The sequence below is a fragment of the Balaenoptera physalus genome, assembly GCF_965194825.1.
Source record: "Balaenoptera physalus genome assembly, chromosome: 16".
NCBI lineage: Eukaryota > Metazoa > Chordata > Mammalia > Artiodactyla > Balaenopteridae > Balaenoptera > Balaenoptera physalus.
Window position 1 is genome coordinate 81,993,538 of NC_138898.1, and position 26,677 is coordinate 82,020,214.

Consider the following 26,677-nt stretch of genomic DNA (forward strand, 5'->3'; position numbering starts at 1 on the left):
CTGGTGGCGCAGTGGTTGAGAGTCTGCCTGCCAATGCAGGGGACACGGGTTCGAGCCCTGGTCTGGGAAGATCCCACATGCCGCGGAGCAACTAAGCCCGTGAGCCACAATTACTGAGCCTGCGTGTCTGGAGCCTGTGCTCCGCAACAAGAGAGGCCGCGACGGTGAGAGGCCCGCGCACCGCGATGAAGAGTGGCCCCCGCTCGCCGCAACTAGAGAAAGCCCACGCACAGAAATGAAGACCCAACACAGCCAAAAATATATAAATAAATAAATAAAAATTAAAAAAAAAAAAAAAATACAATACTGGAAAAGCCAAAAAAAAAAAACCAGCATCTAGCCCTCATCCCTACAGCACCCCTATACCCAGCGCCAGTCCTTCAAGGACAGCAATTAGCTGAAGCAAGAAGAAACTTTTTCTGTAAAGGACCATACAGTAAATATTTTGGGCTGTGGGCCCTACAGTCTCTACTGTAACCACTCAACTCCTCCATCATGTCAAGGAAGCAGCCACAGACGATACATAAACTACTGGGTGTGGTTGTGCTGCCCTAAAACTTCGCTTATGGACACTGAAATTTGAATTCCATATAATTCCACGTGTCCTGAAATCTTACTCTTCTTTTGATTTTTTTCAACTATTGAAAATGTAAAAACTGTTCTTAGCTCATGCAAAATCAGATGGTGGGATTTGGTCCTCCAAGCTGTGGTTTGCCAACCCCTAATCTAAGCCATTCAGTGCATGGCATTTTCCTGGCAATGCCAGGTAAGGCATACCACCTCAGGGACCCAGCCACACCCAAAGCATCTTAGGTGATGTATAACCGATTAGAACTAAGTGTCCATAGGATTCTAGAGATCTGAACTGTGGGAAGGATAGAAGTGAGTGCTTCTGTCTCTGCTGTTCTGCTTCTCGCCCACTAATATCACAAATCTGAGGCCCTCTCGTGGAGGGTCCTGCCTGAATCCGGCTATTAATTTCCCTCCCAAGGCTGAAGTTGGCACAGGATAAGATTGGCACTTGGGTTTTGCACTACATCCCTGGAAACTTCATCTTGAGAAGATCAAGCAGAGTTCTCCTGGATTTCAGAATTGATTAGCTGCCCCCCATAAGAGCAGAGAATGATCTGACCCACTCCCTCCCTCCTGGCCCATTAGGATTGACGAGACAGGGCCTGGGATTCATGCCGGAAATTATCCAGATACGAACAGAAGGAGGAGATGGATATGTTTCTGATATGCCGTACAATTTCCAATATTGATTTTGATTCAAGGAGACCAATTAAAATTATCCATTCTGGTCAGTTGCAAAACTTACCTGCTCAATAACGTGTCTAAATTCATTAACTGCTTTGTTTTAACAATATTTCATTTTAAAGTTTAATTTTATCTACACATTAGCTCCATTTTACTCACGCAAATAACAGCTTTATGGTTCTATTAGCAATAACTCATTAGCATCCTCTGCAAAGCCAGGGGAGAATTTGCCATTTTGGAGAACATCCAGTACTTTTAATTGGAGAGTTTATGTAAAGCCTACATTCACTTGAAATCGTTTGCATTCACAAATCAAGTGACAAGAGTATCTTTGACACAGTGGCTGTATTCAGTAGAAAACTCACCTCCAGAATTTCCCCCTTCACCTTTCCCAGAGCTCAGGCTTAGAAAGCCCTGGTGGCAAAAGGAAATATTCCCTTTGGCCCATCACTGACATTTCCTGTTGGTAAAGTTAAAATAATTAGTGGTAACGCAAGGGTGTTTAGGATACCTTAAACACTGAATATCTCCAAGGGAGGTCCCACTGCATTTAATATGGCAAACTCTTTCCCAAGAGCAGTCTTTAAATTAATCGGAGCCCCTCGCTAAGGTTAATTTTCTGATGCTTTTCTCAAAGAGTCATTTGTTGAAATGTTAGTCCATCCTTCCCCACACACAATGGGATTGTCAAGAAAGTTCTTAGGGAGGGAGAGATGGGGGGTCACGCACACTAGAGGACCAAAGGCACCAGAAAAAATACCAGGACTGGGGGAGCAGAATAGCTGGAGGGTCTCGGCCTCATGGATAAAAGGAGGACACTCACATTTGAGCGTTTGAGAATGTGCCCAGCACTGTTTGAAGTGCTTTACCTGCTGTGTTTCCTGTAAAGCAGGTAAACCATGAGACACTCACCAGGGAAAGTTTTTCATGGTTTACAGATGAGAAAAGACTCTTGTGACAGGCACAGTACCAACCACTTCACACACCATAGTTTCCATCTTTCCACAGCCAACTTGTGTGGGGTTGCTGAGAAGATATTTTCATTGCATTATACAGATGAGAAACTGAGACTCTGGGAGATGAAGTTCACTCAGTGAGAAAAGGGAGCAGGTCTGGCAAGCCAGTCAGTCTGTGAGCCCAGGCGAGGCCAAGACAAGGGCCCAGGGCCAGATGGGGGGAGGTCCAGGAATTGGGGGGAATAGCTTTAGGCTGAAGTGGAAAAGTTGACAGCAGAGTCCTCTGTACCAGAGAGATGCTGTCAAGGAGATTTCCCAGAGTCTGTTGGAGGGTTGCTACTGCCTTTGAGGTAGGAACATTGCATTCCCCACCTAACCTCTCACACCTGGCCTAAAGGGCCCCATTCCCAGCTCCCTCTGGGTGGAACCCAAGCAGATGCAGATGGACGCCCTGCAGTTTTGGGGTGTGCTTAAGTGGGACTTGATTACATGTGAGTGAAACCCAGTGTGAACTGGCCGAAGCAAAGGAAAGAAATGACTGGCCCATGCGATCCAAAGAACAACTGGGATAAGCAGGATAGAAATGGGGCTCAGAATTCTCTAGAACACAGAATGGGTTTTCCTTGGTCTTCTTTGCATTTTTGATTTTATAGTCCCTGCTGCCTGGCTTTCTACCCATGGTTGGAACACAGAGGCCAAGAGTTGCCTGAATGTTGAAGCTTTTGTTATTATTGAGGTAAAAGCATAACACATCAAGGTTCTAACTGACAAGACCCCACTTCATTTAGGTATAAAAGGCAGCCTGAGAATCACCACAAGGGCTTGCAGAGTCCAGACTGGGGGCTCTGAGGTCAGAAGCACAGTCGACAGAACATTCTGGAACTGCTCCTGCCACGGGGAGAGCTGTAACGACACACTGCAGAGCACTCCTCCACCGTGGGCTGAGGACGCCAATCCTGGGCCCCATTCAGCTGCCTCTGAAGGCTGGACACCCTTTCCCACCCTCCCATGGAACAAATTCTGCAAAGAGCCTCCTTCCTCGTGTCATCGCTGCTAAATTGTTCCCAGACCATTGCATCTGGTTAATCCCTGCGCCCCAGTCGCAAGGAAGCCTGGAAAAAAGTGATACTGGCTTGGGAGGCAAGGCTCGAGAGCTTGGAAACTTCTCAACATGAGAAGGGTGTGCAAAAGAGGCTCGGGCACCCCAAGAACACATGTCTACTCTAGGGATTCATCCAGACAGTGTGCTGGGCTCAGCACAATCAGAATACAGGTCAAGGTCAAGCAGCTTCCGGTCCCCTTAGCTCAGCAATGCCTGTCCAACACCACGGTCACTTTGAGCAGACTAGGATCCAGTGCCCTTTCTCCCTTCCCACTGGCCCCAGGGATTCCATACACTTCTGCTTCCTTTCCAAGGCTACCACCACCCACTCCATTGAGGCAAACTGCAGAGCGGAAGGTGGTACCCTTCCCAACAGGCTCTTATCTACCATGGATGCACACAACCCATTCATTTGTTTAAAATGAGATGAAATTCACACAACAGAAAACTAACCCTTTTAAAGTGTACAATTCATCGATATGAGATGCATTCATGATGCCGTGCAGCCATCACCACTGTCTAGCTACAGAGCATTTTCATCACCCCCAAAGGAGACTCAGATCCATGAAGCAGTCACTCCTCACTCCCTCCCTCTCCCAGCCTCTGGCAACCCTACTAATCAACTTTCTGTCCCTATGGATTTACCTATTCCGGACATTTCATAGAAAATGAATCATACAGTGGTTGACCTTCTGTGTCTGGCTTCTTTCACTTAGCATAACATTTCCAAGGTTCATCCGCATTGGGGGCAGCTATTTTTATTTTAACAGATTATGTTTGTTGGCTAGGGCTGCTGTCACAAAGTACTACACACTGGGGGGCTTGAACAACAGAGATGTATTGCCTCACAGTCTGGATACTGTAAGTCTGAGACCAAGGTGTTGGCAGGGTTGGTTCCTCCCGAGGGCTGTGAGAAAAGGATCTGCTCCAGGCCTCTCTCCTTGGTTTGTAAATGGCCGTCTTCTCCCTGTGTCTTCACGTCACCTTCCCTCTGTTCGTGTCTGTCTGTGTGTCCAAATTTCCCCTTTTTATAAGGACCCCAGTCATATTGGATTAGGTCCCATCCCAATGACCTCATTTTAATTTGGTTACCTCTTTAAAGACTCTGTCTCCAATACAGTCCCGTTCTGAGGTACTGGGCCTTAGGACTCCAACATATGAATTTGGGGAGGTCACAACTCAACCCATAACATATATTTTTTCACTCCAAATTAGACAAAATAAACAAGGACTCTCCAAATATCATCAGCACAGAGAAGTCTGATAGACCGTCATCCTCTATTGGCTTGAACTTAAGTTTGGTGGCTTTCAGAAGGCCAAGGCTTTCCCTATTCCCCGGTGTCCTTGAGGTCGGCCACCTGGTCCCCTTCTTATAGTTCCTTTTCAGATCACAACAGGCCTCCTTCTCCATGAAATGCTCACTCCCAGGAATTTCTTGATGAGACTCTTCTGGCTCTTGTGTGTCACTCCCTTGCACACAAATACAAATACCTCTATACATCAAGGGCCTTCAGGCACCTGCTAGGCCAGGACGCCCATTGTAGCCCTCTTCAGCCCTGGGACCCTTGCCTATGCCCCAGCCTTTGAGCTTCTCCCCCCTCTTGGTTTTTTCTCTTCCAATCCTCTGGGACTTGATTTCCCACCAGTGCAAGATTTAAACACATCACATCAACCAGTCCTTGCTGCAGTGTGGGTCTTCCAAGAGAACTTGAGGTCTTTCCCCAAATAACATGTTCCCAAGGAACAAGATAATGGCAGGGATCCTGAGACCTGCAGGGAGAGACAGCAGGAAGCCATGGAGGCCAGGATTCCCCTATGCTGGGATGATGTGATTTGTACATCTCTTTCTTTTCTCTTTCCTTCTGCAAGCACTTGGAGTCAGACTCACTGAATGAGAAGGAACCACAGCCCAGTAGAAGAGACCAGAGACCCCTTGTCCCCTGTATGGTGTAACTGGATGTGTGCTGAGTGACCAGCCATATTCAGCTACTCCCCAGGCACAGTCTACTCATTTGCCAAATAAGGCTAATTCCACCCATCTTTCTTATCTCACAAGGCCTTTAGGATAATAAATAAGTCACTCAAAACATAAAAGACAATGAGAAAATGAAGGGTTTTTTTTCCTACTGTTTATTCATCTAGCACTGCCAGAAATGTCCAATAGAGCTTCGTGCAGGGCTGGAGCCCCAGGGAATGTTCTCTGAGCTTGCCTAGCCTTTTCTAACCTCATCCAAACAATTTTTCTTGCTTCCCTGAAAGAAAATCCAACGCTTCATTTAGTGAATTAACCTCAGATGTTGGAAATGATTTCTTCATAGCTATAGGGAGGCTGTCCAGGTTATGTCAAAGTACTGTTCAGCCGGGGAGGCCAAAAGCCAATCTGTTGGAAAACCAATCTGGATTTATCTGAAAAAGAGATTTATCCTTCATAGAGCAAGGAGCAAAGCAAGGGATTGGTGAGAGCTCACAGATCAATTCTCTTTTAACCTTTGAACTGTGAGTCTGTGTTACATGGTTCCGAGTTCAGAGGGGCCAAGGCCTCTTCTAAGCAAAACAATAATCGTCTCATATCCGGTAAAACAGATGAAGGGGAAAAAATATGTTAACCAGCACGGTAACGAGCAATTGCCTGCCTTTGCAAGACCAAGCCCTGTTTCCACACAGTTCCATTTGCTACATTAACTTTAGCCTCCAAGTGAGATTTTTACTCAGACGTGAAATAATTGTTCCTCTAACATCATGTGACAACAGGGAAATGCCCGGTATTGATACTGACACATTCTAATCCGTTCTCATGTGTAAAGTGGGTGATTTCCCTAAATGATGTGCAAATCTTAAAGGTGCCATCCCTCCCCCATCTGAAGCCAGATTTAATCTACATTACAAATTAGTGCTCTGATGCTAGAGAAATAATCTATGCTTCCCTGTATGGAGGAGCCCTGTGCATTTCTAATTCTATTTATTACACTGACTAAGTGAAAGGAGGAAGGTGCTTGCGGGGAGAGGATTGGAGAGAAAGAGAACCGTTCTGGCTACTCCAACTGTTCCTTATAACTTCCTCCTGAGACCTTTCCATCTGGTTAGACTAGAAAGTATCCGACTTGCTCTTTTCGAATCGTGCTCTGCCAGCTGACAGAACTTTGGTGATCTCATCTGCAGTCTTGTCAAGCTTTGGGGATGTTGCTGGTCCAAGCCAGGACATTCAAACTTATTTACTAAAAGCTAATAGTTTCAAGATGTCTTATGGTGTGCAAGGGTGTTTCCTATACTGCCCCTTCTCTCAGCCTCCTGCCAGCCAAGTGATATGGACAAGGATTCCAAGCCTGAGAGGGCATGAGAATCTCTGAAGGGTCTGTTCCAACAGCTTCCCAGGCCCCAATCTCAGATGTTCTGATGCAGCAGGTGTGGGGTCGGACCTGAGGATGTGCGTGTGCGACGAGTGCCCAGGTGTTGCTGCTGCTGCTGCCTGAGGCCCACAGCATGAGGCCTGCTGATAAGGATTATTATCTCCATTTTACGTAGGAGGAGGTGGAAGCACAGGATCTCGGAGGATGAGGACTCTGCCCTAAGCCTCTTAAGCCAAACCCCCTGCTGCCTCCCTGTTTCTCACTCAGCACCGGAGTTTTCAGTCCAAAATCCACCCTTCTAGAGGGAGGAGGCAGAAATCAAATGGGGCCACGGGATCTGCCCCTCTCCATCCATCGTCACCACCCCCGTCAGAGCAGAGCCTTGCCCACCTGCCCATATTTGACCCTTCGTCTGTCCCAATTATGATCAGAAAACGCTTACTGCATTTTCCTCAGCTTTTTTGGCAGCCCCCGATACGTGCGGCTTCCACGTTCATGACATAACATTCCTGCAAATTCATCCCGGGCCACGAGCCCCCATTTCCCTCGTCCAGACGTGCTGATTTACACCTGAACTCAGCAGACAGTGTCCCTATGAATTTCCCCTTCCTTCATCTTTGGGGCCTTGAAAAATTGTGCATCCAGTACTTGGATGCCTTGTGCAAATCCTTCAACTTGCAGGAATTGGTACCCATTATTATTCTGAGCCTTTTGATAACAGTAGGACCTGCACAGCATCTCTCACTGTAGAGACCCCTCCCCATCTTGGTTACCACAAACTCTATACTGTGTCCTCATTAATTCTCAGGACCTCAGTCAATTCTGCTTCACCAACCAAGTTTACTCTGCCGATTGGAGTTAAGCCCGGAGTAGCAGTTTCCTCTTGCTGCCTGTTCTACCCTCTGGGAGCTAATATTGGCAGACTAGTCACAGATATGTCAGATACCTTGGATTTCATCTGACGGGACGTCCCAGTTGATGTCAGCATGGGTCTGGCCATTTTTTCTGTCACTCCTGCATTTTGACTCTGGGCCAGTTGGGGGATTCCTAACACTCATGCAGGCCCTCCCCTGGGCCAAAGGCTTCTGCTCTCCTCTCCCAAATGCCTTCCAGATGCTTCCATGCACCAGTAAGAGAACATTCAACCAGAGAGAGGTTCCCTGGGCACACAAAGCTACTCCACCTTGTTCCAAAGTAGAGCTATTGGCTTTGCATTCACCCCCCGCAATATACACACCCCTACACACTCCCCACACACTCACCACCTCTTCAGTCTAAGTAGCCCCACTGGTATCTGTCATATATATTGGGCTTCTATGTAAAATTTTGTTGGAAGAAAAGAGTTAGTACAATCCCATCATTTTATTTCATAGGTATAGAAAGTGGCGGCTCAGAAATTGTTTACACAAAATTACAACGATAACCAGTGTCACAGCCGGGGATATTCAGCTGCCCTCTCTGCTTTCCTCCTCTTCCTCATTCTTATTCTCCTTTTTGGACTCCTTTTACCATACTATATTGCTTCACATATTGCTTTTTCATAAAGCAGTTATTAGTAATTAGATGTAAAATAGCTATTAAAAAAGTCACTTGGTGGGGCTTCCCTGGTGGCGCAGTGGTTGAGAGTCTGCCTGCCAATGCAGAGCACACGGGTTCAAGCCCTGGTCTGGGAAGATCCCACATGCCGCGGAGCAACTAGGCCCGTGAGCCACAATTACTGAGCCTGCGCGTCTGGAGCCTGTGCTCCGCAACAGGAGAGGCCGCGATAGTGAGGGGCCCGCGCACCGCGATGAAGAGTGGCCCCCACTTGCCACAACTGGAGAAAGCCCTAGCACAGAAACGAAGACCCAACACAGCCATAAATAAATAAATAAATAAATAAAATTAAAAAAAACTTAAAAAAAAAAAAAAAAGTCACTTGGTGAAATTTAAAAAAATTAATTCTATAAAATTCAATATAATAGATATTCCCCTGGAAGGTTCTGGGTTGTAGAGTTTTTCCCTGGTGAGTTTTATAAAACACCACCACTTGATTCTCATAAGCCATTTTCCTTTGTCTATATAACAGAATCTGCTCCACAATGGTCAGGAGGAAAAGCTCTGGTTATTTTTTTTTTTCGTAATTAAGTTAAGCTTTGAAGATCCTTGGCAAGATTGCTTAGATAAAGATATCAGCTCTTAATGGGCCCCTTCTTTTCCATAGGGTTATATCAGAGTCATGGGTGGTGTCAGGTGAGAGAGGAGATCAAGCCATCCATACATTCTGGGAAGTGCTCTTATTGGTCTAAGTCCATTGTGATTGCTTCCAAGACACTCCTGGTCCAAGTCCACAGGATATTGCCCTGGCCAGAGGCAGGACCTCCAAGACTCACAAAGCACATGCCCACCTGCCAGCCTTTGTATGTCCTTCTTTTGGGCTCTCATGACCTTGGTGTTTGGCATCAGTCCCCAAGCATCCCTGTGCCACCCTCTCACAATCCTTCCCATCTTGAGTTGACATGTGGGAGCACCACCTCTACATCCTCCACTGGCCTAAGAAATCACTGTGCCCCCAAGTTCAGATGCCCACCCCCCACTCTTTAGACTCCATTTTTGTAGCAATCCAGCTGTTTTCTTCTATAAACCAAAAAATGAAAGATTTTAATCCCTGCTGTAGGCCCAGAACATCAAGTCACAAAGCTCAACTTGCCCCCTTAAGAGGGAAAAGTGGGGGAGCCCTCTCCTTCTTCAGTGATGAGACCACAAAGAAATGAGACAGAGCTGCTATCTCCCTTTGTGTACCAGGCTCCAGGGCTTCTGCCTGAAGACCCCAGTCATGTTCCAGCCAGCCCCTTGATGACATCCATGCAGGAAAAAAGGGATATCAGGTCAGCTAATGTTCAGCATCTCTAGGCTATGGTTGGGGGTATGCACGTCATGTGCTAGACCCTGAGACAGAGGTCCTACTGCAGCCCACTGCCCCTTCCCAGTGTTCCACCTGGGGGCAGCCTTTTCCCCTTCTCCCCACCCAGGGCAGCTATCTGTGGGGTACATAAAGGGGGTGATGAAGAACTATTCTCACCTGTTCCACCCACACCAGGGTCCTTTGCCCTGAGCACAACCCTGCAGTGTTCCAGGACTGCAGGCGATTCCAATTCCCTTCTTAGGTTTTTGTTACAGAGTCATTATTATTAGTCTCTTGTACTATACAACTTTTCATCAATTCTTGCTCTTTTCTCCAACCAGACCCACAGTTCCTTAAGGAGGGAATATGACTTACTCTTCTTTCATCCCTCTCCATGTTCTACATCTGGCACATGTGGAAGATAAGTAGCAGATATGCAATAATATTTTTATTTTCATTATATTTATCTGAAAAAAATCCAAGTTTGTGTCCATGAAAGAGCTAACTGTTCTTACCTTCTAGAACAATGGCCATCTATCCATGGGTTGCACCACATATTACACATCCTGAATTTTTTTCTCTTCTTTTTTCCTCACCATCTCAATGCTTTAGTTCTTTCCTTTGCTTAACTGCTCCTGAAAGAAACAGAATGAATGTCGTATGTTCTCCCAGAAAGGGGCCTCACAATGCAACTCACCAGGGGTGTGGGGAGGGGACTTTGCAGCAAAAGCTGCAGACCACAGGGAGTTATTGTTGAATGGGCTCAGCGCTTTGGTTTTACAAGATGAAAAGATGTCTGAAGATGGATGGTGGTGATGGTTACACAACAAGTTGAAGGTCCTTAATACCACCAAACTGTACACTGAAAATAGTTAACATAATAAGTTTTGTGTTATGTATATTTCACCACAATTAAACAAATCAATTAATAAATTAATAAAGCTGCAGGCCTGCTATGGGAAGAATTCTGCTACGGGAAGAACAACCCACCCCAGCCCCCAGACGTGGTGGCTGGGAGCAAGAGACGTTCAATTGTGACACATTTTAATAAAGTATGCTAAATTACATGCTGGTGGCATTAATAGCAATCAGGCTCGTAGAACATGGGATCTAATGGCTCATAAATGAGATGCAAGTTCATTTTTACAGGCCCACTATAATAAACTAATTATTTTGGAACTCTCCAATTATGCATGTTTCAAAAAGCTGAATTGCATTAAAAACATGTTATGGCTTTATAGATTTTGTCTGTAGGGAGAGGAGGAGATACATCTGCTCCACAAGTGCCCAGGGAGAGAGAGACACAGAGAGAGAGAGTCGCAGGCAATAGATAAAGAATAAGCCAGCTGCCAAATGACAAATGTGGTGAAGGAAGACAAAGAGCTGTCAGTTTCCTCATCAATTACGGCCGGTCGCTAACCCGCGAGACAGCAAATTGTACAGCCATCAGAGATGGCTCTGTTAGAATTATGGAGTTGGAGATCGCCACTGATTTATTCAGTGCCTGGGGTACAGAAGGGTGTCTGTTGCTTTGGGATTAAGATTTCCCTGCTCAGAGCCATCTGCAAGCTCAGGGGTAGCCCATCCGTGTCAGAAACACCCTGACTCTGATTCTCGGGAGGGGAGCGGGCGTCCGGCAGGCCTGCCAAACACCCCAGAGGCTGCTGACATGTCCCCTAAGGCCCAGGTGAAGCTGCAAGGAGCCTGCCAGGAGGGGGTTGATGTGCCACACACACTCTCAGATCCTTAAAGGGAGGGCCTCTATCGGATAGAAGGGCCCACACACTCATCTGGTTAACTGCATGGCCAGGTAGGTTTAAATCCCGTGGGACAATCTCACACATCGCCTAACCATCAGAGTTGGGGGGTGGTGTTGTTTAAATTTGATTGTTTTTGTCTGTACAAAATTATATGCTCACTGCAGAATAATGGCTATCACCGCTTCACAATCATAAAATGAATAAGGTTGATCTCATTGCTTTTATTTTTCCAGTGAATAACTGAGCCTCTTCATGTCTTACTAGCAGGAGGTCTCATTTTCCTCTTGAAGTTTCTCCTCTCCCTGAATTGGCCCAAAATCCTGGGGGCTTACATGGTCCAACATGAGGCGATCTGACTTCTACCCTTCCCTCAAGAGGGACTGATACGCAAGTCTCTGCCTCAACTACTACTTTCCTTGCATTCATCCCCAGCTGGGGCTGGAAGCACCCTGCCAGGTACCTGATCTCAGAGAAAGTCACATCCCCACCACCTGCCTCAAACTTGCCAACCAACCATCAGAGTTTCACCAGGAAGAAGGCCCTTTCTTCTCAGGGTGGACCTCAGTCAAAGGCGCTGAACGTGCGTGACCAAGATCGCAGACCCCATACCTCTCTTTTCCACACCATGGCTCTCAGGGTTCCTGCAGTCCCCAGGTGCTGGGTACAGATGGGTCCTACAACCCCAGAACCATTGTCTATCTTTGGTCCCTAGGAATTCAGCACTGGTGGCCCCAGAGCTCACCCTTCTCAACCATCAAAACCAGTGTTGGGTTCAAATCTCTTTCTCCAGTGTGTTTCCCTCAACTTCTCAAGAGGAAGCCCCCTTTCAGTCAATGGGGATCTTTGTAAAGCAAAATCCCCAAGTGAAGCCAAGGGGCCCACAGTCTCTTTGGAGAACCACGGAGTTCAAGTGATTTGCTGGCATCACACTCTAGAGGAGAAGCCACGAATTCCATGTCTGTTAGAGCACACCTGCCCCACCCACAGGTAACCAACATTCTGCTAAACACCCTCCTTTTCTTTTCTTTTTAATTTAAATACAGTTGACTTACAATATTATATTAGTTTCAGGTGCACAACATATCTGATATTTTTATAGATTACACTACATATAAAATTATTTTAAAATATTGGCTATATTCCCCATGGTGTACATTAATCCTTGTATCTGATTTATTTTACACATAGTAGTTGTGCCTCTTTTTTTTTTTTTTTTTTTTTTAAGGGAACGCTATTTATTTATTTATTTTTGGCTGTGTTGGGTCTTCGTTTCTGTGCGAGGGCTTTCTCTAGTTGCGGCGAGCGGGGGCCACTCTTCATCGCGGTGCGCGGGCCTCTCACTGTCGTGGCCTCTCTTGTTGCGGAGCACAAGCTCCAGACACGCAGGCTCAGTAGTTGTGGCTCACGGGCCTAGTTGCTCCGCAGCATGTGGGATCTTCCCAGACCAGGGCTCGAACCCGTGTCCCCCGCATTGGCAGGCAGACTCTCAACCACTGCACCGCCAGGGAAGCCCCAGTAGTTGTGCCTCTTAATCGCCTTCCCCTATCTTGCTCCTCTTCTCACCCTTCTCCCCACTGGTAACCACGAGTTTGTTCTCTGTACCTGTGAGTCTGCTTCTGTTTTATTACATTCATTCATTTTATTTTTTAGATCCCACTCCTATATAGTTTGTATCCCGCTTTTTCTTTTACTTTTATTATATCTTGAGCATATCTATTATCATTAAATATTCTTCAATATGAGTTTTACTCAGAATAAACTATTGTACAGATGTGTCTTAATTTAATTGTCCACTTGCCTGTTGTTGGACATTAAAACTGCTTTCTGGGAGGGACTTCCCTGGAGGTCCAGTGGTTAAGACTCCGTGCTTCCACTGCAGGGTTCGATCCCTGGTCGGGGAACTAGGATCCCGCGTGCCGCGTGGCACGGCCCCAAAAAAATAAAAAGTTTTTTTAAAAACTGCTTTTTTTTTGGGAGAATATAGATACTATCAATATTCTTATATATGAATCTTTGCCTGCATCTTTGATTATTTCCTTTGCACAAGTTCCTAGACGTGCAGTTACTCTCAAATAATATGGACATTTTAGACTCTCAGTAAATATTCTCAAAATACTGTCTAAAAACCATTTATTTACAAGAGCATGATATTACTTATTTCTCTACATCTGTGCTAGCTTTGGATATTATCATTAAAAAATAAGTTTGGTAATTTAATAGGCTAAAACGACCTCATTTTAATTCGTATAATACTTCAACCATTATTAACGAGACGGGGAACTCTTACATATATTTTCTAACCAAATAGATTCCCTCTTTTGTAAATTTCCAGTTCTTGTACTTGTCCATTTACCTAATGATATCCTAGTGCTTTCTTATCAGTACGTGTGAATATGTACATAGAAGCTCCCTGACCCACCCCAACTGCCAATGAATGAATAAACAGGCAGTTTAGAAACAAGGTTGATGGATTCTATCCCCCTCTGCAGGGTGGCACCTAGGGCTCGAAGCCTTTGATCTCTGTATCTCTAGCAGCAAGCCCAATAAATGTTAAATGAATGAATTTATTATAAGTAATAACAACGAATAGCCTTTTGATGCCACGTTCGCGGCAAGTATTTTTCAGTTTATTTGCCTACAATATTTTCACATACATAGACATAGAATCTTTTTGATCCTCTCCTTCATGGCCTCCTGCACTGCTTCTAAACCACAGAGGTCTTCCCCATCCAAGGGTGTGTGAAATATTCAATTCTATTTTCTGCTCATCTTCCCACTGTCTGCTGTTTTACATTTAATTTTATTTCTCATGTTCTTAATGGAAGCCAAGCCACTGGACCGGACCCTCCAAAGGCTCTTTTGAACCAGATGCAGAGGTAAACAGTCCCCTTCACCAGGGAGGGCACCTGAGGAGGTGGCTTACTGCGCTGCATGTTTTCCTGCATCTGCTGCCAGCTGGCCTTCGAGGGAGAATAATTTTTAACAGCAGGCTGAGCTCCCTCTGCCAGGAAGGATGTTATAAACACCAGTCCTCTCCGCTCAGTATGGGGCTTCGTTCTAAATCAGTTCATTTTCTTCCCTCCATCTGAGAAGCAGGCCAAACAGGGGCTTTATTTACAAAAGTTAAACATTCCTTTAATTGGATTGCTGGCATTTAAGCCCGGAGCCCTCTCCCCTGCCTCTTGGTCCCTCTCCTTCATACCTGGACTAGTGCCAGAGAGAAATACCAAGGGAAGACTTCCTTTAATGAAGAAGACATGAGAGGGGTCCTTTTGGAGATTTATGTTACAGCTTGGAACCACCACAAACTAATGAATTGAATCACAGAATCCCCAGCCACTTGATCGTTGAGCAAAGGAAATTCGAGAACTCTCTAGACGGGGGAGAAACAGGGTTTGGAACACACATGGCATGTGCTCCGCGAAGCACGTTTCATATCTGAGAACAAGGTTATTTCCAAATGCACATTCCTCGCCTGAGCATCTGAAGGCAGTCCTAAGGTCATATGCTGACATAGAGAACCCTGACGAGAAACAGAGAACCAATCTCCAATCCAAGCTTGTCTAGCTTGTAACAACATGCATGTCACACCCTCCTCAGGCTTCAGATTCCTCACTCACAAGTGATTCCTAAGTTCCCTCCCATCTCTGACACTCTCTGTCCCTCCATCTTTCTATCTCAATAATGCTGCTAGTGTACACAGAGGACCAATGATGATACGGGCAAAGGATAAATCCAGATACATTTACATCCTTTCCTCTATAAGAACACGATGTCAATTCAAAAGGTCAAAAGCCTAAATGCCTTGGATCCATGTGACATCTAAGAAGTAAAACTCTCGCAAATTGGATTCAGCCATTAAGTCCTGAAGATGGAAAAAGAGGAACCAAGCATGAAGGAATTTCCCTCAAAGGAAAATTAAAACAAAAACAACCACAGAAGGAATACATGCTCATTAAGCATTGGTTTGGGTCAAATGTGTACATATACATAATACTGTCCGCATTCTACAGATGTAGAAACTCATGCTGAGAGAAACCACAGTCCCCCGACCCTTCCCCATGGGCTGTGGGCTTCATGAGGGTTGGATCTCTTTTGCTGTTGTTGCTGTTTCAGTTTTTGCATTTGTTTGTTTGTTTTTGGTATATTCTCAAGACTTAGCACATTGTAGGCACTCAATAAATTTTTCTTGAATAAATTAACTTAAATTAGCAAAAGAGATCCCTTCCTCCAGGTAACAGCTAAGCATGGCCTCAATTTCACCTCCCACTCACTCCCTCAGCCAGATGCCCTTATGGAGGATACAACCTACACACCTGTATATGGCAGCCCTAGGTAAGAGTGTTGCAAATGCATATTACTGATGGCCCATAATTTCTGCCAGGAAGGCATCAACAACAGGGCTCAAAGCACCTTCCCAACTCACAGGGGTCATCTGGTTGTGTTGCCATAGGCCTGGATGCAGATGACGGGCACCCCTCTGTTATCCTCTCTTAAAGACCAATTCTGATGTCCTGGACCATTCAGATCATTAATGACTCTCATCTTCAAGCTTATGGATAATATTAGCATGTAGCTAATACCTAGATATTACTTGGCATTACAATTTATAGAAAATAAAAGGAGAATAATAAACCTTTCAATTGGTCTCTGTCTCTTGCTGCCCTAGAATTTACCATTTCTATTTTTTTAACTTTTTATTTTATATTGGAGTAGAGCCAATTAACAATGTTGTAATAGTTTCAGGTGCACAGCAAAGTGTCTCAGCCATACACATACCTGTATCCATTCTCCACCAAACTCCCCTCCCATCCAGGCTGCCACATAACATTGAGCAGAGTTCCCTGTGCTATACAGTAGGTCTTTGTTGGTTATCCATTTTAAATACAGCAGTGTGGCAACCTAAGTGTCCATCAACAGATGAATGCATAAAGAAGATGTGGCACATATATACAATGGAATATTACTCAGCCATAAAAAGGAACAAAACTGAGTTATTTGTAGTGAGGTGGATGGACCTAGAGACTGTCATACAGAGTGAAGTAAGTCAGAAAGAGAAAAACAAATATCGTATGCTAACACATATATATGGAATCTAAAAAAAAAAAAGAAAGAAAGAAAATCATCAGAAGAACCTAGGGGCAAGACGGGAATAAATATGCAGACCTGCTAGAGAATGGACTTGAGGATACGAGGAGGGGGAAGGGTAAGCTGGGACAAAGTGAGAGAGTGGCGTGGACATACATACACTACCAAACATAAAATAGATAGCTAGTGGGAAGCAGCCGCATAGCACAGGGAGATCAGCTGGGTGCTTTGTGACCACCTAGAGGGGTGGGATAGGGAGGGTGGGAGGGAGGGAGATGCAAGAGGGAGGAGATATGGGGACATATGTGTATGTATAACTGATTCACTTTGTTATAAAGCAGAAACTGACACACCATTGTAAAGCAATTATACTGTAATAAAGATGTTTAAAAAAGACAAAAAATAAAAATAAATAAATAAATAAATAAATAAAGCAGTGTGTACATGTCAATCCCAAACTCCTTAACTATCCCTTCCCCTCACCCTTCCCCCCTGGTAACATAAATTAATTTCTATTTTCAAAAAAAGTTTCAGCCCAGAATTCAGTTCAAAGAGGAGAGACAGCCCATCATTTGGTAGATGCTAATATTTACAACAGATATCTCAACCCACAAAAATAGAGTGTTTTGTCCTATTTTATGGGGCAAAAATCTGTCTTTAATTTGATCCAAACCACAGCAAAGCTTACAAAGTCCTACCTCTAGGCATAAAAGGAGTAAGGTGGGCTTTTTTAACAGCTGCTGAAAGAACACATAATTCAAAGCTTTTCCTGCGTTTGATTACAGTGATCTAAAGGAAAGATGATATTAGTGGAATTATAATCAACAAATCATTTGCAGAAGATAAAGTGGCTGGTTGGCAATGAATCAAGTGCCTATATATTATGTGGCAAACCTAACCGCAGATTAACCAAACTGAAGATCTATGTAACTACTCTATCATTTGTTTGTTTCCTACTTTTGGGCTTTCCTTCCTAAACAGCATGGTTGAACAATCCATTTTTGGTGAATTTTTGGTGTAGCTGGTCCAGTACTTTCAACTATTGCCTCATCCTTGAAATTTACATCAGTTTTTCTCCAATTGTTATTGATCTTATTATTATCAGTAAAGTAATTAACTGCCTTTGGTAAGGGACTTTTAAATTTCCTCCTTTGCCCAATGTTTTAGGGGTTCATCTCGTGACTCCATTGTTTTGGGGTGGGACAGCTGGCTGGATTGAAGGGCTTTGACTCATCACTACACCTGAATGGTGAGGACAACTTTGGTTACAAAAAGAAGTGTTTAGCATCTGTAGTCTATGATGTTCAATGTGTCCAGGAAGGAAAATTCTTCAAAAGCATTGAGAAATGAGTTTGAACCAAAATGATGAAATGAGCAGAGAAGTAGAAAAATCTCCTTTCAAAATGGAAATCCTAAATGTAAGAAATAAATCAAGACAGAATGGTTGAAGATGTTGTGGTGGGGAAAGTAGAGTGTGAATCAGGAACTTGATTCACACTTGATTCATACTTCTATCCCACTACCTCATGTAACCCTTTAAGTGGTCATCTTCAGATCTCCCCAGGTGAGTGGTCCTACACTCACATGACGGGAAAAGTGAATGAAAAGAATCCACATGTTGGGACTTCCCTGGAGGTCCAGTGGTTAACACTTCACCTTCCAACGCAGGGGGTGTGGGTTCGATCCTTGGTCGGGGAGCTAAGATCCCACATGCCTCCTGGCCAAAAAACCAAAACATAAAATAGAAGCAATATTGTAACAAATTCAATAAAGACTTTGAAAATGGTCCACATCAAAAAAACTTAAAAAAAAAAAAAAAAACAGAATCCACATGTTGGCAAGTATCTTGCCTCGATGGGCCAGAATTTCTTCATCAATAAAATGGGTAAGAAAGACAGCCCTTCACTGCTTATCCTTTGATAAAGTGTCAGTGAATCAAATACTTCTCTCTCTCAGTCTTGAACAGACTCAATTCTTATTTAGAATACTTATTCATCTCAAACATATAATCAATGCATGCTCATTTTAGGAAAAAGAAAGAAAAATCAAAGAAGAAAAGTGAGCAAAATTTTTAAATAACCCATTACCCCATTACCCCATATTAACTACTGTAATTATTTTGTATAGTTTTGTTTCAGGTGCTTAAAACTATTTACTGGTTCCTTCTGTAAATATTGTTTTGATATCTTTTTATTCCCAATTAATACATTCTGAATATCTTCATTGTCTATAAATGTTTCCTAAATTATTATTTAATGACTTTATATTGTCTAGTCATATAACTATAACTTATTTAACCAGTTCTGTATTATTGAATATTCATTTGTTTTCATTTTGGGGGGTAATATAAATAACACTGAAATGTATATTCCTATAATAAAGGCTTTGCATATAGCTTTAATTATTTCCTTAAAACAAAAATCTATAAATGGATTTCTGGATCAGCAACTATACATATTTTTAAGGCTCTTAAATATCCCATGAAAATATCATCCCAAAAGGTTCTACTCCCACATTTGTGTTGAAATGCCCCGTCACATCCAGCCTTATCATCACAGGGTATTACCATATACATATATATTTAAATCTTTGCCAAATCACTGAAAGAAAAAGAGCATATCACTACTTTGCATTCCTTTTATTACAAGTTGAGCATTTTTTCGTATGTTTATTGGAGAGCTGTGCTTTGTTAAGAGTAATTTCATTGTATTTATCCTCTATTTTGCATTTTTCTTCTTCTTAATAAACAGTTCCATTCCCCAAGCTGCTATCAAACACCTTTTTTTCTTTGTAAGAAATGTTTTATTTTCATATCCTTAATCAAAGAAGAAGACCCAGAAACAAGGCATAAATCAGTTTGGTCCTCACAGGCAAACTACACTGATATAATGTATGTTTTAGCTCCATGGGAGTCAGGTGGTGAATGGCTGGTATAGCTCATGGGAAAGAAAGCTGGCCCAAGCATCCTTCTCAGGCAATCCTGGTTCCACATCTTCTCCCAGAACTGCTCTTCCACAAGTTCACAGTGACATCTTAATTGCCAAATTCCAGATCTCCCTGCCTACCTTCTGAGACCCTCAGCAGAAATTTCTCTCCATCGTTTCTGACCACACTTCCTTCTCTTGGATTCTCTGAGTTGATCACCCCTGGTTTTCCCGCCATTGCCTCCATGACTCCTTCTCAGCCTGCTCCGCTCGCTCCTCTGTCCACTCATTCACACTTCTCTCCTCCCTGGCTTGGCATCTGTATTCGTCTCCTAGGTCTGCTGTACCAAAGTACCACAAACCAGGTGGCTTCAAGCAACAGAACTGTATTGTCTCAAGGTTTTGGAGGCTGGAAGTTCAAAACTAAGGGATTGGTAGGGCCATACTCCCTCGGATGGCTCTAGGGGAGAATCCTGCCTTGCCTCTTCTGGCTGCTGCTGTTTGCCAACGTTCCTTCGCACACCTTAGCTTGTGGCTACATCACTCCAGCCACACGGCTGTCTTCGCTCTTGCGTCTTTTACATCATTTTCTCTCTGTGTGTCTATCTCTGTGTCCATATCTCTCCTTTTTCTAAGGACACCATTCATATTGGATTAGAGATAAAGAAGTGTTCCTGTAAATTAAATATTCCTAAAACTCTCAGAAATAGAGAAACGAACCCAAATGCTTTTCAAGTCCACATAATTTGGGTAAATCTTTGGTAAATCAGAGTAGCTATAATATTAATATAAATAAATATTTATAATATATAACTATATAATATATTTAGACTATATTAATAAATATAAATAATTAATAAAACAGCACCGTCTTCTGAGTGACCAAGTGTTTTAAGCTCACGTGTGGAATAAAAGTTTTAAGAATGTACTTTTTTAATAATAATTATGTTTTATAATATCTGCCTTAAAACAGTTTCCAGAGTCTTTTTGGTAACTTACAACCAAAGAGTAGGTCTGTGGAAAATCTTGAAAAAGAAATCTTATATCATAAGGTCAAAGTAAGCTAAAATTGGGTGGATTTATTTATGTGTTTTTTTTTTTTTTTAAAGGAGCTTTAGTATCAATACTGAGGCAAAACTAGAGTTTGGTTTTCTCTGTTAAAACAGCAAAGTTTTCTTGGATTATTGGTCTGTATCTAATAAGAGACTGTAAGAGTTTTTTCTTTACCTTTTAAGCAATCTGCCTAGGAAACAAAGATTCTGTGTCTCATCAGAATCCTTTCCTGTGCTTTATGTTGACTTTATCACGTCCTTGATTATGTGAGCGAACCCAGTATTCTCACTTTTAAAAGAGCTAAGGTGTTTTGTTTTGTTTTGTTTTAAATAACCATGTTATCTCCTTCAGTTACTTTGGAAACCTTTTATTGTTATTTTGGCTAAAAACGTAGCTAGGCATTGTTTCCCAGTGACCTATGATTCTATTTAGTCAAGTGTTCAAACCTTTTGACATTTTTGACAACTTTGCCTTCCCCCAAATCAAGTCCTAAATGAAATCTTCTTGCTCTCAAACTGAGTTTGATATTTCCCAGAGGTCCCCTGGAGAATCTCAAAGAATTTGTTCTTTCCCCTTGTAAAGTGAAAAATGTTAAAGAGTAATTAGGTTTATTTAATATGCTCAATGGCATGAAAAGCATTGTCAACTAAGAAGCGCTTAGTCTTCCCTAGGTTATATTTGTATGGGTAAATATTATTAATAGAAGTATTTCAGAAATTGTATAAAGTTCCTAGAAACTTGTCAATGCCTTCATGCTCCATATATCCTGGTGCTGTTTTGGGGCGGTCTAACCAGCTTATATGACTTGGCCTATTAAAAATAAATGAATAAAAAGTCAGCACGTTTTTCTAGAACAGACAGACAGAAAAGATGCATTTGTGAGCTCATCAGAAACTCACCTCTTTTGAGATGACATTTAGCAGAGATGCCAGAACGTGTCTGCTTTGCCCAGGATGTTGTGTAGAATTAGCCGGATGACACACGCTTTTTGGTGAGTGTTTTGTTCCCTTCTGAAAATAGATACTGGCTTTGGAGAAGCCCCACAGTCCTTCTTATTCAAAACGTTGGGAATGTGGGATAGAGCCATACAAGCACAGAACCAAACATCATAACAGAGACCACTTTGCCCAAATCCCTCATCTCACAGATGTAGAGCAGGAAGCCTGTGAGGTTAAGGGATCCACCTAAAGGTGCAGAACATGTCAGAGGCGTGGCCAGGGCAAGACGAGGGCTACCGATTCCCTTCACATGCCCTAAACCTCCCTGCTAGAATCTCCTGTGATCTCAGATGACCAAGATGGAGTCAGTGAAGGGGTTTTTTTCTCAAATGCTAGCACTAGAAATGTTGATTCCAAGAAGGTCCCCTGAGCCTGCATTAATATTTACGTCTTTCCAATTTAAAGGAGGCCAGTAAAGAAATCCTGTTGCCAAGAAGTCCTATTTGGACCTGAGTTGGGGGGATGCAGGATGCTTCATTTTTATTTCTGTGGACATCCCAATATCTGTGTTGGCTCTGGTTCAGTACCTTTGAGACTGTCTCTCCCTATTCGTGTAGCTCTGTTGTCATAGTGCCTAAAATTACAGTGTACCAGATTCAGTCAATTGCTTACCAGATTCCCTTAAAAAGTATATAACATTGTTAAAACTATTGTTTTTAAAAAGCTCCTTTAAAACATGACATTTATTAGCCGTTATATTAAGATAAACGATAAAGTTATCCCCAATATAGATGTTACCTTTTGATTTAAATTCCTACTTGAGTAAACTAGGCAAGGAACATTAAAAGCAGAATGGCTTTTAGGACCCATTGGGTAATGTTAGAATTTGTGGCATGCTAAACACCAGCAGAGCTTATGAGAGCCCGTCCTGGTTAATCACATTTGGGGCCCAATTAAACTTTTCCCCACTTGCTCCAGTTTCTACCTGGGGCCCAGTGAAGGGAGCACAGCAGGTGAAATTGCCAAAGACAGAAGGAAACTTGAGCTGCGTTGTGTGAGGACAGATTCGCTGCTCATTAGCTGGGCTCTTTGCAGATTCTGAAGGACAAGCGAGAACAAAGTCAGAGCAAAGCTGGTGATAGGAGATTTAAAGCCCCTGGAGCTGTTCTTTGCTACCCCTTCCTATGAACCAGAACTTCACCCACCACTTAGCTGTGTTGGTGGCAAGGGTCTCCACAACTGGAAGAGCAGACAAGCTCTGCGGATCAGTGCATCAGGACAAGGAATGGCTTCAGCCCTTTGGGGGGAATTGACAGATGTGTGATCTTCTGTGCCACCTTTATCTTTCAAATTGATTGAGAAGGGCATCCAGAAAACTGACCTGAGTCTTCCTTGAAGTGACCATCCCAGGTCTCCGTACTCAAAGGGTCTGGGAAAGAATTCCTTAATGCTTCTTCCCTTGGAAGAAGTGATCCTTTTGGTCAACCTGATGTACCGTTAAGGTGTTTGGGTTAATAAAATCGGGATGAGGGGTTCCTGCAGTGATGCTGGAGGAAAGATCCATTGGGACATGGGAGCAGGAGATGGAGCTGACGTCTGAGCTGAGAGAACCTTTGTTGGGAGGTATCTTTCTCCACTCTGACCATGAGCTAGCATCTAGAGGTGCCTCTGGTAAAGGAAACAGAATATAGAAGAAAAGAAACGTCTGCCACCAAGCTGTCCACTGGAGCTGACACAAAGCAGAGGAGCTCCATGGTACCTGGTCTCCTGTCTCCTCCCTCTCCGTCCGCCTGAGCAGACTGGTGACCGTGTGTCAGGCTCCACTCTCTCCGAGTTCCCAGGCCTGGTGAAACTTACCCAGGAGGAACACACCAGCAACCTGAGGCCCCCGATCCTGGCAGAGCGGCCTTCAAAGCTCCATTTCCCGTGTTGCCCGCAGTGCCCTGTTCTGTGCTGAGACCCATCCGCTTTCCTCTGAGGTCCCCAAACTGCCTCTGTTGTCCACCAGTTCCTTTCTTATCATTCTGTTCCATTTCTGAAGCAGAGTTGGCAAAGCATGGAATTTGGAGAGGACAACGTGGCTTGCTCTCTTTCTCCCCGGGTCACCCTCAGGGAGCTGGTAAACCTGTCCGAGTCTCAGTTTCCTCTCGTTTATCACAGGAATAACCTTGCCCTCGCCACATGCCTGCTCTGAGGGTGGACGAGACTGCATAATCAGGGTCCCGTGCGGGGCTACCAGGCACAGGCACTCAGCCAGGACACGTGCCCCCTGCGCCCACTCCCCCCAGTGGGGGCCATGCTGGCCTTCGATTTCCTTCCTGTGCTGCAGGGCTCTAGGCTCTCGTTCAGAACACACATCTGGATCTTGGATTCTTATGGCCATTATCCCCTCATTCAGTCAACAAACAGTGGCTGGGCCCCTCACATGTGCCAAGCGTGCACTTAGGTGTCAGCATCCTGGAAATGAGCAGGACACACACCTAATTTTTAGCGCACCCTCCCAGCAGGGGGAGACCGACATGGAAATAGAGCAATGAGGGGCTATAACAGAAGCACATGTCAGCAGCCCCAAACCCCATCAGTGTTCCCTCTGGGTCTTGCCTGCCTCTGCCGCTTACTAGTCCTGGGTAATAACCTCCTGAGTCTCAGTTTACCCATCTTTAAAGTGGGAGTGCTCTCAATTTACAAAGGCGATGCAAGTTTCTGACACCTAGAGGAAAGCCCTCTAATTTGCTTCAAAATGAGCCCCTAAGGGTTTCTCGGTTTTGCACGTGGCTTTCCAAGGAATCAGTTCAAATATCCAACAGAACAATTTCCCTTAAAACAAAACATACAAAACACACAAGCTGGACCCAAAAGCCACGCTAGCTTTTCCTCCTCAGGCGGATTGCTAACGCAGCTCTCAGCTGCCCAGCCGGCTCCCTCCCTGGCGGAGAGCAGAAGAAAGGACGCCCCTTTGTAGACCAAGCTCCCCACTCTTTCCTCTGCCACTGCTCAAAACAGATTGTTCTGTTAGAAACTGGTGGGCTCTGCCTAAACATCCTGATGACAGGAACTCTCAAAGCTTGCAGCTATTTCTGAGCAGGGAGCAGGGCGGAGGTTGAAGAAATAAAATCACCTCTAATAGGTAATTATCGATTCCCAGGGCTCCTCACTGCAGCTTCTACATGCAGAAAAACATGAGGGGAAGACTTGGAGTGCCTCTGAAGGGGGGACATGGCCATGCCTCTGCTGAGCAAACCCAGCAAAGGGCCACTTGGTCCCTCTCCAGGAGAGGGATGTAATAAAGAGGGACAGGAGGAGAGGACAGTTCCTGAGTACCTCTCTACCTCAGGCAACCAAGGCACCTCATTTAAAATTCACAGCATCCTAGGCCTTACCTGGTGGTGCAGTGGTTAAGAATCTGCCTGCCAATGCAGGGGACACGGGTTCGAGCCCTGGTCTGGGAAGATCCCACATGCCACGGAGCAACTAAGCCCGTGAGCCACAACTACTGAGCCTGTGCTCTAGAGCCCGTGAGCCACAACTACTGAAGCCCGCGTGCCTAGAGCCCGTGCTCCACGACAAGAGAAGCCACTGCAATGAGAAGCCTGCGCACCGCAACGAAGAGTAGCCCCCGCTCGCCGCAACTAGAGAAAGCCTGTGTGCAGCAACAAAGACCCAACGCAACCAAAACAAATAAATAAATAAAATTTTAAAAAAATAAAAATAAAATTCACATAGTTGCATAGATATAAGTGTAGGGACCAGAATTCAAAACCAGCTGGGTCTGATTCCTTATTTTTCACCCTAGTCCACAGTCCCCTAATCCAGTCTCAGAGAGGGTAGGGGGACGTCTCATGATGAGGTGGGGGTCTCAGGCCACTGGTTATTCTGGAATTATCACTTCAAACTCCAAATTGGCTGTAGTCAACCCTTTCCCTAACTCAGCAGGGCCACCTACCTAGCACATCAGACTGTGAAGTCCTCACCTTTGGTCCCCTCCATTTAAGAGAGGAGGTACCGCCTCTGCTTACCAGAAACTACCCACCCTCCTCCCCATTGCAGCCTTTGTGCCACGCCCTCCATGTGCTTTAACATAATCAGATGTGTTTTTCTTAATTAGTCATCATCATTGATTTGACATCCTGCTGTGATTTAAATAAACTTGGTGAAATTAATGAGGCCCCTAATAATATTCAGTCTTCTTATGCTAATTATTTTTTGGTGACCAAGTTCACTGTTAATATAAAAAGCAATATCAACCCTGCCAAAGATCAATATTTGTACAGAAAGCGAGCTCCAGAGTCTAAGAGAAGGGACACACCATCATTGGTGGATGTTGGGAGAAGTCCTGAGACTGGCCCAAGGAGAATGTGGGCTTGCTTTTGGGAGGGGCTTAAGACAGGGATGAGGAGAACGGTCCTCGAGGGAGTCTGTGGAAGAACTGGATGTGGCAGTCCTTGTGGCTATCTGGGAGACTTCTGAAGTCCAGACGCTGACAGGAATTCAGAGACACTGAAGAGTCAGCCATTGTCTTCACCACCACCCCCAATCCCCAGCCACCTGATCTCCACGCTCCCGGGGACTCAACTGTCCAATAAGCCCTCTCAATCAACACCTTCTCTCCACGCTCCCTTCCCTTGCTCTGCTCACAGCCTGTGCTTCGTTCATGCTTTCACCATCAGGAGACATGCCTACCCACATCCAGTCTCAGCCCCTCCAACCCAGCCTCCAAACCAGAGACCAGATAATTGTTCCCCTGCTATGGAGTCCAGACCTTAACTGTCATCATCTCCCCAAGCTACATCTCACAAGCTTGAAATGTTCTAGTAACTCTCCCCCACCCTACCATTCCAGATAGTTAACTCCAGCTCACTCTCCGCCCTTAAAAATCCCACTTCCTCAAGAGGATCTTTCCAGCACCCTTGTTCAGAGCTCCTTGTCTGCTCCATGACTCCAGGCCTTCCCACTTTTATAGGTCCATCACACTGATTATAATTTTCAGTATTTGTGTCTTTCTTATTCCCTGGACTGTGAACTTCTCCAGGGCATGGCATTTGTCTGATTCATCTCAGGCTTCACAAAGCTCAGTGACCCATAAACGTCTGATGAACAAACGAACGAGCAAATTAATCCTTGTGGGAGAAGGGATTGTGGGAGAAACTGAGGGATCTGCAGGCAGGTAAGCTGGAAATAGAATCTCAGGTATAAACTGAAAGCTAGGGCGAGGGGGGCACATGGCGTGCCTGCAAGGGTTTACTTTTCCCAGTAAATGGACTGACTGTTGACTAAGGTGTTTATAACGAACTGGTGGAAAGAAACAGGCCAGAGTGTAGACTCCTGCTTCCAGATCAAGCAATTACCACAGATGCTGGCTGGGGACATG

General features: G+C 44.4%; 1 long non-coding RNA gene across 1 annotated transcript in view; it reads right to left on the reverse strand.

Annotated features, from left to right (window-relative positions):
- LOC309646279 overlaps positions 1–26,677 on the reverse strand; it is a 394,596-nt gene that overhangs the window by 10,227 nt on the left and 357,692 nt on the right. The window contains exons 7-8 of the long non-coding RNA XR_014255240.1: positions 10,062–10,181; positions 303–1,717 (exon numbers count right to left, since the gene is read on the reverse strand). This is a non-coding gene — a long non-coding RNA (uncharacterized lncRNA). The remainder of the gene's footprint in view (positions 1–302; positions 1,718–10,061; positions 10,182–26,677) is intronic.